The sequence below is a fragment of the Spermophilus citellus genome, assembly GCF_964194105.1.
Source record: "Spermophilus citellus genome assembly, chromosome: 8".
In the NCBI taxonomy this organism is placed as follows: Eukaryota; Metazoa; Chordata; class Mammalia; order Rodentia; family Sciuridae; genus Spermophilus; species Spermophilus citellus.
In genome coordinates, this window is record NC_138189.1 from 102,635,891 (window position 1) to 102,649,540 (window position 13,650).

Sequence of the window (13,650 nt, forward strand, 5' to 3'; positions counted from 1 at the left end):
TGATATCGCTTCTTCCCTGGAGGAAAGCTCTCTTAATAATGTAAGATCAATGAGAGTCACCAACTGCTGCACAATTCCCCGACAACTTTGCCATGCAAGAATTCAGTAGTTCTTCCTGCTATGTCTGTGTTCTAAGTATTTACCTCATCTGCATTTTAAGGAATGAGCAAAGCAGAAGCACAAAAAGAGTTTGCTGATACATTGCAGATTTAAATCTATGGCACACTGACTCCAGAGGAAAATATCTTAACTACTCTGTGATATTCTCTGTGATCTGCTAGGAACAAAACAGAAATAGAACATCACTCTAAGGGGAAGAATGATTTATTCCCATGTACGTTTCAGTAGAAATATTGTCAAAGTTCATGCATGACCACAATAGAGGAAATTCAGGCAGTGAGCCCAATTAGGATTGGAAATTGAAGTCACCATTTTCTCGATGATACTATCACAGGGTGTTGATGTCGCTAGTTCTTCGTCCTCAGCTGCACTCTTATCATGCCTCTACTTTTGAATTTTGTACAATATATTACAATTGATTTGTTTACAAGTTTCATCTTCTTCATGAAATCATAATCTCTCCCTGAGCAGAAATTGAGTCTCTTTCACAATTGAATGCTCAGCACTTAGTTCTACAAGCACAAAACAAATGTTTATGTATAAGGGAGCTCACATTAAAAACTTTTCTTTCCATTGAAGGGGCTCTCTCTCTCTCTCTCTCTCTCTCTCTCTCTCTCTCTCTCAAAGAAGACATTTACAAGACATTTACAAGACATGTATTTGTTTACTTCACTTAAGTCCAAATAATTACTCAAGTTGGGTAACAAAAAGTGATGCATAATTTTTTTTACTTAAATATACAAATTTTCTCCACTTTCAAATATGTGGTAGGTACACTGAAACTAGTGAACTCAATGTTTTCATTACAGCATTCCATCCATAATAAACATGTCACACTACTCAAAATACTACCAAAAAATAATTGAAAATGCATAAAGCACCTTCTCCTTACTTTGATATGCCTATTTACTTTCTTCTATTTATGACTGGTCAACTTTATCAAGTTAGAAATCCCATGTCCTTTGTAGTCTCTGTAAATATGTCAAAACACCTTCTTCACATGATAATGTGAATTTTCAGGGTCTGACGAAGTGACCATGTATATGTCTGTTTCCAAAATATTTATTAAGCAAATAATTATGAATCACTTACAATTATTTAGACTACCATTTTTGTAAGACACAAAAGGAAACAAGTTGCAATTTAATATTACAGGTATTAAAACAGAAGGTGCTTTTGCAACATTGCCTAAACCCCAAAAGAATAGGACAAAGGGTATAAATTTAACTGTTTCACCAGCTGGGGATTCTGGTTGTAGTAATATGATAGAAAAATGGGTGGAGAAAAATGTCAGAGAAGCAAAAGAATCCTTCCCACCACGAATGGAAGCTTGCATTTTAGCCTAAGACTAAGGACTGTGGACATTCTCAGGCAATAGTTGATATTATCTTAAGAATTAAAAAAGAAAACCTTTTATTTCTTTTAAATGTAAAAAAAACATTTTTAAAAAATTTTACACTGTTTTGTGAAGTTTATAATATAGGTGGGCATAATATATGAGCATAAAGGGGGATAGTGGAGGTACATTGAAGATACACAGTTACCAGGGTGCTACATTTCAGGTATAATAGTACAACGGAGCTCCAGGTATACTGGGAAAACTAAAGTATGTGTAATGTAACCTTACAGCAACAATTTATATACATAAGCATTATAGCTAAGATGCCATACACAAAGTATAAATCTAATAATATATTCAAATCATACAAAAGAAAGGAAGAAAGAACAGAGGGTAAGGGGAACAAAAAACAGAGAGAACAAACAATCTCATAGCTTAACAGTGGATTTAAATCCAGTAATCAATTACTTTATTGAATATTAATGGACTAAATCAGAATTTCAAGAAAGAATTTTATGAAAAGGACAAACTATATGCCACCTGCAATAATAATTAAAGTATTACTAAAGACAAAATTAAAAGAAAATGGATAGGAAAACAAGTGCCATAAAAATTCTATTCCTAATAGACAAACTCTAGATAGGGCAGAGGGGTAGGAAGGGAAGAGAGGGGAAGGGGGTTAGCAATGATGGTGGAATGTGATGGACATCATTATCCGAAATACATGTATGAAGACACGAATTAGTGTGAACATACTTTATATAAAAACAGAGATATGAAAAATTTTGCTCTATATGTGTAATAACAATTGCAATGCATTCCATAGTAATGTATTTAAAAATAAAATCAATTAAAAATATTCTGATTCCTAGCATAAGAAGGTTGGACAGTATATGTTACTATAATAGACTAAAAAGGTACTGATAGATTAAGAGAGGGTATTTCATAATAGTATAAAAGTCAAACATCAGGAAAACATAACCATGAATTGTTGTTCACTTAAAAGATTTCAAATGAATAAACACAGTTGTCAAAATTAAAGGATGAAACAGAAACTGTTTAACTAATACTTGATGATTTAAACATTTTCCCTTACTAATTGATAGAATAACTACTAAACAAAGCCAGGGGTGCATCTTAGTGGCAGAGTACTTACAAAGTGTGCACAAGACCCTGAGTTTGATCCCTAGCACTATAAAGAAACAAACAATTCTAAACAAAACATCAGTAAAGATAGAAGATCCGAGCAGCCAATATGCTGCATTGTCATAAAACATCACACCTAATGATTTTAGATTATACATTATTTAAGTGCACTTAATACAATCACCAAGATAGAAAATATGCTAGGTGCCAAAATAAGTGTGAATAATTTAGAAGATTGAGATTATTAACAATCAAATAAGGATAACCAGAAGTACTAGATATTTTCATATTTTAGAATAATGCTGTTCCATAGAATAGTCTATGATGTTGGAAATATTCTGTATATACACTGTCCAATGTGATATCAATAGGTATATGTGGTCATCAAAGAATTTGTAAAATTTCACGTAATGTTAATGAATTTATGTTTAAGTGCTATGGACTAAAATGTGTTTCCTCAAAATTCATATAATGAAATCCTAAATCTCAATGTGACCTGTATTTGAAGATAGGGACTTGATGAGGTAATTGAAGGTAAAGGAAGTAATGAGGACAAGGCCCTGAGCCAAGAGAATTAACAACCTTATAAGAAAAGAAAGAGCTATTATCTTCCACACACACAAAGGAAAGGCTCTGTGTAACAGAGTAGGAAGCCAGCCATCTGCAGGCCAAGAAAAGATCCTTCACCAGAAACTCACATGGCAAGATCTAGATCTTGGTCTCTCTGAAACTGTGAGAAAATAAATATCTGTTATGGAAGTCCCCCAGTTCATGATATGTTTTGATGACAGCCCAAGCCAACTAATTGATTTAATTTTTAAAGTCACATGTGACTATTTACATCCTTCCTGGAAAAAAGCATTTCTAGATAATATATGAATGCTTTTCTTTCAATATGGATATCATTCACATATATGTCTGTTGAGTTGCTCTTAATAGAGGTATGAAGTATCTAACCATCACTGGCATTTCCACTCTTCTAGCTCCTCAAGTGACTGAGCTCATGACCTGAGGCTCATGGTACCACTAAATTGTCTAGGGCCAGCCAACACTTTAGAACAGCACTCCAAGTGAAAACCCAATTTAAACCAATTGATTATATGACTATCTGCTCTATTAAAACAAGAAACACTCATATTTTCAGGTTATACAATTATATTAAGAAAGGGAATTATTAAATCACAAGTGGAAAGTAATTTTGAAGTGAAGATAATCATATGTTCAGAATAAATTGAACTAAGAAAGAAATTACACAAAAATATATGTAACAACAAAGATTTTTTTCCCCTCTGAGAATAAGATTACAAAACCCTTTAAGATAGGATCCTTGCCTCTTTTTTAGAAATTTTCTCCAATCCTTCTTCTCTGCCAAACTTGAATAGCACTGCCCCAGGGGTAGTTTAAAGTTGGATCTGTCCTCTCTCCAACTTTGTACACACTAGAAATATGCATAGTTCATAAAATATAAATTTTGTCCAACCAGACTCACATAGCTTTTTCTTAATGATTTGCATTGCCATGGGATTGCATATAATAAACTCTAAACTGTTTTATCTTTTACAGCTGCTACTCTCATTTAATTGATAACTCAAAAACTCTACACGATTTTTATTTATGGTTGTCCTGTGCAGTTAGGATACATCAATGAACAAATTAGCAAAACCCAGAAAAATAATAATAATAATAATAATAATTATTATTATTATTATTATTATTATTCCAGGGATTGAACTCAGGGGTGCTTAACAACTAAGACACCAAAAACTAGAAAAAAACTTTAAAAGCTTCTGTTCTTATAAAGTTTACATTTTGGTAAGCAAATCCCAATTTTTTTCTCTGATATAAGGAGGCTGATTTATAGTGGATAGGGAGAGGGAGCATAGGAGGAATAAATGAACTCTAGATAGGGCAGAGGGGTGGGAGGGGAAGAGAGGGAGCATGGGGTTAGAAATGATGGTGAAATGTGATGATCATTATTATCCAAAGTACATGTATGAAGACACAAATTGTTGTGAATATACTTTGTATACAACCAGAGACATGGAAAACTGTGCTCTATATGTGTAATAAGAATTGTAATGCATGCTGCTGTCATATATATACAAATAAAAAAGTTTACTTTTTGGTGGTGGGGGGGGAGTGAGAAAGAATATAAATAATAAGTAAACTAAGCAGGATTTGTAATTATTGAATAAAAGGAAAACTAAGGCAAGGTAAGGGAGAATAAGATGTGCTAAAGTATAGATAGCATAGATATGGGCTGGTTACAATCTTCTCCTTCTCCTTCTCCTTCTCCTTCTCCTTCTTCTTTTTTTTGTATCAGGGTTTGAACCCAGGGCACTTAATCAGTAAGCCACATCCCCAGCCCTTTTTATATAGTTCTTTGATTAAGAGACAGAACCTCTCTGAGTTGCATAGGGCTTCTCTAAATTGCTGAAGTTGGCTTTGAACTTGCAATCTTACTGCCTCAGCCTCCTGAGCCACCAGGATTAGAGGTATGCACTGTGCCCAGCTTGGTTACAATCCTAAATGCAGTAACACGGAGGGACCTCTTCCAGAAAGTGCCATCTGAACAAAGACTTATGAAAAGTGAGGAAGTGAGCATTGTGGACATATGAGCAACATATTTCACAGTCAGCAGAAATAGGCCCTAGGAGAAGCTTGCTCAAAATACTGAGAAAAGCTAGCAGCCTGATAAGTCTCAGAGTGAGTAAGGAAGACATTTCATCAGAAAGAACTATGATTTCATTCCAAACATTTCAAGGACATTTAGCCTTTCTCAGAACCGGTAGATATTTTGGGAAGCATACCTTATCCAACCCAAATAAAATTGGCATATCTGTCATTTAAATTGACGAAATCTCTCCTGACACTATTCTCAGGCCAAAATAAAGAGTTAAGGCAAATTAAATAACAGCATTTTCCCAGAAGTTTCTGGGATATCATTAATCATTTCTCTCAAACTTCAGCAAATAACTTGTTTTAGCTTTCAATTAATACTAATATGTTAATAGAAATATATATATTGTCTTATGAATAGCAAGTATTCAAGAATTATATTTTCATTACTTCCTGAGAACAATATTGTACATACCTCTATATCTAGAGCTCTTAATACAGAATATGGGGCACAGTATTGGTTCAGTTTCTTGTATATTTTTTGCATGCATGCATACATGAGTGATTAAAGTAATGCTTACTTTTCCCAGAAATTGTGTTCAGATTTCCCTTTTGCAAATTAGTTTGACCTCCAAGGTTAATATTTTATCTAACAGCATCACATATAAATAATTCTGAATTCAGAAGATGGAACTACCAAGTGAGGCAGAGTATGATTTGGTTCAGTATACATTTCATTACAATGAACTTTTTGGAGTTCTAGATAAGATAAAATAGCTCTGATGGTGTCCTTGCTTCTCCTTTTTTTTTTTAAAAAAAAAGATGTACTGAAATCCCTGAATTATGATAAAAATCAAAGCTTTTTATTTTTCAGTACATTGTTTCCAATGGAAAATATATATTTTATGCTGCTCTGTAATAATTATCAAAAGAATCATTAATCCACCTTTATTCTGAAAACCTTAAATGTATATAGTAACTAAAATATATTAGAAAAATTATATATGTGAAATTTCTTATATATATGCCTTAAAGAAACATCATTAGTGAAATACTCTTTAGAATATTTTAACTATTTGAATGGAGTTATGTTTCTTAACTCTTTGATTTGGGTTAATATGACCACATTTATGGAATTTTGATTGTAATATTTTTGAGTGAATCAATAACCTTAAATATTTCAAAAATATAACAAAACACACTTATTCAGAGTTCCCTAATATATATGTACTTTTCATAACACTCTTGTCCCTCATGCCCTAGTGTCTAAATTAATTATGAATTAATGAAACTTAACTGGTGAAATACATACCTTTTGATCTTTATAAAACTGGAAAATATTAAAGGGATACTTACTGCATTATTTTCTCAGTACAGTATAAACAAATTATACTTTTCAAGTTGCCTGACTTTTAGAAGACTGATTTACCTTATACCATGTAAATGATACTACAGACCACAAAAATCTATTCTAATTAGTTTTCATAGTAACATAAAATTATTTAAATTGAAATAGAAAATCAACAAATAGATAACTTTCAAATATGAGTATATTTATAAAAGTTTTTCTTAAAAAATCTTAAGCATGTTTTAGTTAATTCTGTAGAGAAAAAGAAATTTTAAATGGTTGACTGAATTTACTATTTTAATAGCCTCAAACATAACTGAAACTTAAACATGATTGATATTTGGGTACTTTTAATGTGAAAAATTCATCTAAAAGTGTTTTTCATTTTAAGCTTTCATGTGACCTATATTTATAAATACACTTATTGTTAATGATTTTAATATAAAAATAGATCTTAGTACTTTTTTGGGGAGAGGTACCAGCAATTGAATTCAGGGGTACTTAACCACTAAGCCATATCCCTAGCCCTATTTTTTTTTCAGTTTAGAGAAAGGGTCTCACTGAGTTGCTTAGTGCCACATCATTTCTGAGGGTGGGTTTGAACTCATGATCCTCCTGCCTCAACCTCCTGAGTAGCTGGGATTATTTTGGTACCTTTTTAATAGGTACAGTTTATTAACTATATAACTATATAAAGGTACAGTTAATAGGTACAGCTTATTAACTGTATAACTGTATAAAAGTACAGTTAATAGGTACAGCTTATTAACTGTATAACTATATAGAAGGTACAGTTAATAGGTACAGCTTATTAACTGTATAACTGTAGAGACAATAAGGATCCAGTTGGTCCAACAGCCTATTCTCTTATCACACTTTTGTTGTGATTCTTTCAACATAGGCTTAATTTATCTTATTATCACATTATTGATAAAGCATCTAAAGAGTATTCCAGAAAGACTGTGTAGTTAATATTCCTGTTTACCCCAAAGGTAGAGATGTTAGGTTGTATCTAAGATTACTGTCAGTGATCCCTGTCTCCAGGAATTCATGACCTCTGTAGTCCTCTCTTTTGGTGTGTAAAATGGGGTTAGCGACTCACTTTAAATGATTAAAGACAATGTGATTAAGTATTAAAGGTCTTGACTTCTTTTGGGTGCTCTATTCAGTTCTTTTGCTGTTCTACCCTGAGGGATAGCAAATATCCTGTTGTGAGGTGAGCCATACTAAAGACCACATGGAGGTAAAGTGAGAAATATCTCCAGGAGGCCCTTAGTTCAATAGTCCAGGTAGCAGAATACAACAGTTACTAATATGGCATTATGTAAAAATGTGGATGTGTAACTGATGTGATTCTGCAATCTGTATTTGGGGTAAAAATGGGAGTTCATAACCCACTTGAATCTAATGTATGAAATATGATATGTCAAGAGCTTTGTAATGTTTTGAACAACCAATAGAAAAAAAAATAGCCCATAGGAAACTAAATTCTGCCAAGAACCAAGGAATTGTCCTCTGCTGAGCCTTCAGGTAAGAACCCAGCCCTGACTGACAGCTTGCCTGCAATTTATTAAGAGACATTGACAGAGGCTCTCAGAAAAGCTGTACCCAAATTCTTTCTATATTAAAAACTTTAATATAAAACATTTATTATTTTACAGCAAATGTAAAATAATAAATGTTTTATATTAAAGCTGCTGAATTTCAGGGTGATTTGTTATACAGCAGGAAACAATATATAAGACACCATATTACACTGTGGTCTTTAACAGTGGTCCAACCATGCTTTGAATATAACTCTCGCATCTCTGCGAATGCGACTTATTTTTAAAGGACATGTTTTTTTTTCTCTTCTTCTCTCTCTTCTCTTCCCTAATTTCTCCCCTTCCCTAATTCGCATCCAAGGCAGAGTTATCTGTCCTTGCATACACACCCACCTCAGGAACTAAGTAATTGGGGTCTGGGGGATGGCACCAGAAGATCTCAGACGTGACTTTCCCAAATCAATGAGTGAATTACAACTCTGGACTTAAAACACATGGAATGTACTCTTTGCATCACCACTTTAAAAGCCCCCTGTTTCCAGTGATGGGCAGAATCACAGCCTCTGGGACAGGAGTCCCCTGTGTTTCTTGTTAGCAAAGCAATAAAACTTTGTTTTTCATTTTTCTCAAAACTGAGTCCTCACTATTGGATTGGCATCAGAGACAAAGACCAAGCTTTCAGTAACAATTTGATTTGTCCTAAGCACTGACTTTAAATCTATTCTAAATTTTTCTAAAGCTATGTTTACTCTATTGACTATTTATCCTGTTATTTGTAAATGTGTATCACCCTACCATACCAGTGTGTGTGTGTGGGGGGGGGGGAGATGCTTGTGATTGATCTAAAGTTGTCTCTCTCAATTTACCTCTCCCTTTTCAAGAATTAAATCTTTCACATTTTTCTGTCAAAATCTTGCTCTAGTAGTTTCTGTGATGAAACCTCCTCAGCTTCTTAAGATTTTGCCTTTGTTTTTCCTCAACACTCTTCATTTATCTGTATTGCTAAAAGTTATCATTCTGCCTTATGTGTTTGAGTTTATAAGTTTTTCTGCACCACTAAGCCATGAGACTGTCGAGAGAAAAAACAGCTCTGATTTCTTTTTGCCTCCCTAATTCCTGCCGAGTATAGCCATCTACAAAAGAGCAGAAACAGTAAATGTTGCTGAAGACTGAGTTTCACATAGCATGGGCATTCTAGCTAACATGGTGTATGGAATTCTTATTTTATTCCAGGTACCATTGTAAGAACCATACACTTATAGAGTCATTTTGGTTCGACAAGAATCTTGTGAAAGTTGTGTTATTATTATATTCCAATTTTGCATATGAAGAAATTGAGCCACAGAGACGTGAAGTAATCCTGAAAGATCAGATCAGGTACTAAATTGCCTTTTGAATAACATAATAAAAATTACAACCCTATTCCTTCTATCCCATATGACTTGTATGACTCAATTATGAACTATATTTTCTTTTACTCTATGATTTTATCGTGAGGAAAATGAAACAGAACTAGGAACAGAACTAAAACTATAGACATTTTGTTTCATACAAATGCAGTGTAGTGTTTAATTACAGTGTAGTGTTTAATTGTTTTGCATTTGATGCCATTTTCAAAGATGTGGTATGTTGATGAGGTCATTGACTAATCACCTGCATTGGTCCTGAAACCCACGTGCTTTTTCAGGTTCACTCACACACTACCACCATGCCTGGGACCGAAAGGTTCTTTTTTTCTTAAAACAAAGATAGTTCTTGATAACTCAGGAAAGCCATTCAGCTTGCATTTACCTGACAAATACATCTCACAATCCCATCAGAACACAGTTCTAAGTGTAATGAATGTTAAGACAAATTATGTGTAGAATCTTCCTCTGAAGGACTTTGAGTAGAACAGTTCCAACATCTCAGATGTTCTATTTGCATAATTCCCTCCTAAGTTTAACACTGAAATTTAAAATTTATTTCATGCTTTGTTGGTTACTTACAAGGTTTTTGAGTAGTTTATTCCTGGAAACATATCCATTTAACTTTGTACTTCACAATAAAAATAACTTTTTAAAGGTTAAATCATTTTCAGTACTAACATTCACTGATGTCTTCAAGAGATATCACATTCATATTATGAAATGTACTCAAAAGTTTTCCCTAAGTTAAAGTAAGATAGAAATTTATGTCATATATGAGCCCACTATTTTATTCTACTATAATTATTTAATATTACCCTAGGATAAATAAGAACCTTTCTCTTGATCCAATGGGCATATAAGAGTTGATTATTCAAAATATTTATGTTTTTCCTATTTATGGTTTCAGAACACAAAAGATTCTGTATCCTCAAAAGAATAAGCATTAGATTTATCAAAATATGGTATATTGCTAACAAGAAGACTCTTCTGGGAAGATTACTGAGGTTCTTCTATGGTTGCAGGTCATATTTTTGGGGAGTCATATTGCTGTCATTGTGGCCTAATGGTAAATGTGGCCCTGGATCTGAGTACCTGCTTATTGTGTAGCCATTTAAGGCAACAAGTTCATGAGGTGACTGGATATTGTGAAAATAATACTTTTGAATTGGTTGGCTGTCAATTTTTATATTAATTTCATATTATGTTCCATAAATTGCACCCACTGTGATTCGATGACACTGACATTAAAACATTAATCAGCACTGAAAAATAGACAGGATGTCAGCTTTGGCTGGACTTCAGAGAGCACCAAACCACAAAAATAAATAAGTCAGTAAGTGAGTAAGAAAATAAACAAACAAACCTGAAATAGTTTTTGATACCTGTACTGATACAGGCATTAGAGATAATGAACACTACAAAGACTTAGTTGTAAATTATGTCTTAATTGCATTAAAATATTGAGAATATAGAGAACAAAGGGAATGGTAGAACACAATAGGTCATATTTGTCTGAATCAAGGAGTCCAGTGTGGTCAACAATCAATAGTTGGTTCTTCCTTTTACTATGTCATGTACAGAATGTCACTGTGTAGAGAGTGGATCTTGATTTGACTGATTTTAAAACATGGGACCTTCCTGTCTATGCCCCATCTTATAGAGAAGACAGACCCAACTCCACCCTCTCTCAGCAGGAAGCAGCATGGAGATGTTGCCACTCATTTTTCTTTAGAAACAGAATGCAGAAATTGATAGTGGGGAAATGTAACCATGATCCACTTTATGCTTTGAGTACAGGCCTTGCTGCTCTTCCACTGAGACTTTTTATTTTTTTGAGATGCAAAAAAGCTTTTTTAAAAAAAAATTAAATTACTCTCCTGTCTTAAAAAAAAAAGGCTTGTCAGTAGCCCCACAAATGGCAAACTCAGTAGCATTTTGGATTGTGGAAAATATAGTTCTTTAAGTTTTGAGACAAACATTTTCAAGTAATTTTTTTTCTTGTGCCAAACATATTTTCTGAATTTTTATATTAATTTCATATTATGTTCCATAAACTACCATTGTTTTAAGTCTTCTGTGAAAATTAGTGTTAAAGATACAACTCATATTTGTTGTCAATGAAAAAAATCAAATACTGCAAATTTTAAAAAGCAAAACATTAAAAAAATAGCAATCAGTTACATACATGAAATTTCTTAATTATTTTTTCCATTTGTTATCACTAAATTTTAAAGCATTTAAATGCTATGTTTGAGTATAATCTTGTAAACAATCTAGAGAAATGGAGGAAGTTTTGAATTAATTAATGTATTTGTTTGTTTTAGTACTGGGGATTAAACTCCACTGAAGCACATCCCCAGCCCTATTTTGTATTTTATTTAGAGACAGGGTCTCACTGAGTTGCTTAGTGCTCTGCTTTTGCTGAGGCTGGCTTTGAACTCATGCTCCTCCTGCTTAAGACTCCCGAGTCACTGGGATTACAGGCATGCGCTACTGCACCCGTCTGAGAAAGTTTTTATTTTGAAGTTATAGTTTTTCATAACCTGCCCAATAATTTGAGATGTACAGCTGCCAAGAGAACTTATTTTTTAATGCCCTCCTACTAATTGGAATAAGTTCAATAATTCTCATAAGACTTTCAGCAGTCTCATTCACTCCATTGTTAAGACGTTTTCAGTTGGTTATATTTGATGATGAATCAATGAATATTTATTTTCAATCAAAAATTTTTTTGTCAATTAATTTTTACAGGTTAGTTATAACCTAAAAGTAAGGAATCACACAAGTGATTGCCATTACAATACCAAGAGTGACACAGTGTAAAAATAAATTTTTATTCTTTCTACATATACATGACAGTACAGTGTATTTTGACATATTTATATGAATATGAAGTACATCTTATTATAATTAGGATCTGACGTTTGTGATTGTACATCATGTAAGATTCATTGCAGTGTATTCATATTTGTTCATAGGAAAATTGTGTCAGAATCATTCCACTGTCTTTCCTATTCCTATCCCCACTTCCTTCCCTTCATTCCCCTTTGTCTATTCCACTGAACTTTTACCTGCATGCCCCCGCCACTGTGTGTTAGCATCCACATATCAGAGAGAACATTTGACCTTTGGTTTTGGGGGATTGGCTTATTTCTCTTAGCATGACAGACTCCAGATCCATCCATTTACTAGCAAATGGCATAAAGCCATTTTTTATGGCTAATTCCACTCTGTGTATATATATATATCACATTTTTTTAATCCATTCATCTGTTGAAGGGCACCTAGATTGGTTCCATAGCTTAGCTATTGTGAATTGAGCTGCTATAAACATTGATGTGGCTGGATCACTGTAGTATGCTGATTTTAACTCTTTGGGATATATACCAAGAAGTGGTATTACCAGGTCCAATGGTGGATCCCTTCCTAGTTTTTTGAGAAATAATTGGATGCGTTTCTTTTTCTTCCTCTCTCATTCCCCTTCCATAATCACTTCTCCCCTAATCTTTCCCTCTCTAATATCAGGGGAATAGGATTAACTTTCTTTCCTGCCCAGCAGAATTATCTATCTTTGAGTCATACCCACCACAGGAACAAAGTAATCTGGACCAGAAAATGGAGGATCTACACTAAAGGGACATTCAACCAAATGAGAAACTAAGCTAAATCAAAAAACAGAAATAGATCAAAATGACAGGGAATATAAATCATATCTCAATAATAAGCTTGAATGTTAATGGCCTGAACTCATCAATCAAAAGACATAGATTGACAGATTAGATTAAAAATCAGGACCCCAAAATATGCTGTCTTCATGGGCAAAGACATCCACAGGCTGAAGGTGAAAGGATGGGAAAAAACTTAATACCCATATGGACTGCGTAATCAAGCTGGGGTTTCCATTCTCAACTCAGATAAAGTAGACTTCAAAACAAAGTTAATCAGAAGAGACAAAGAAGGACATTTCATACTTCTTAAGGGAAGTATATATAAGCAGAACATAATAATGATAAACATTTATGCCCCAAACAATGGAGCATCTATGTACATCAAACACACTCTTCTCAATTTCAAGAGTCAAATAGACCACAATACAATAATACTGGGTGACTTTAACATACCTCT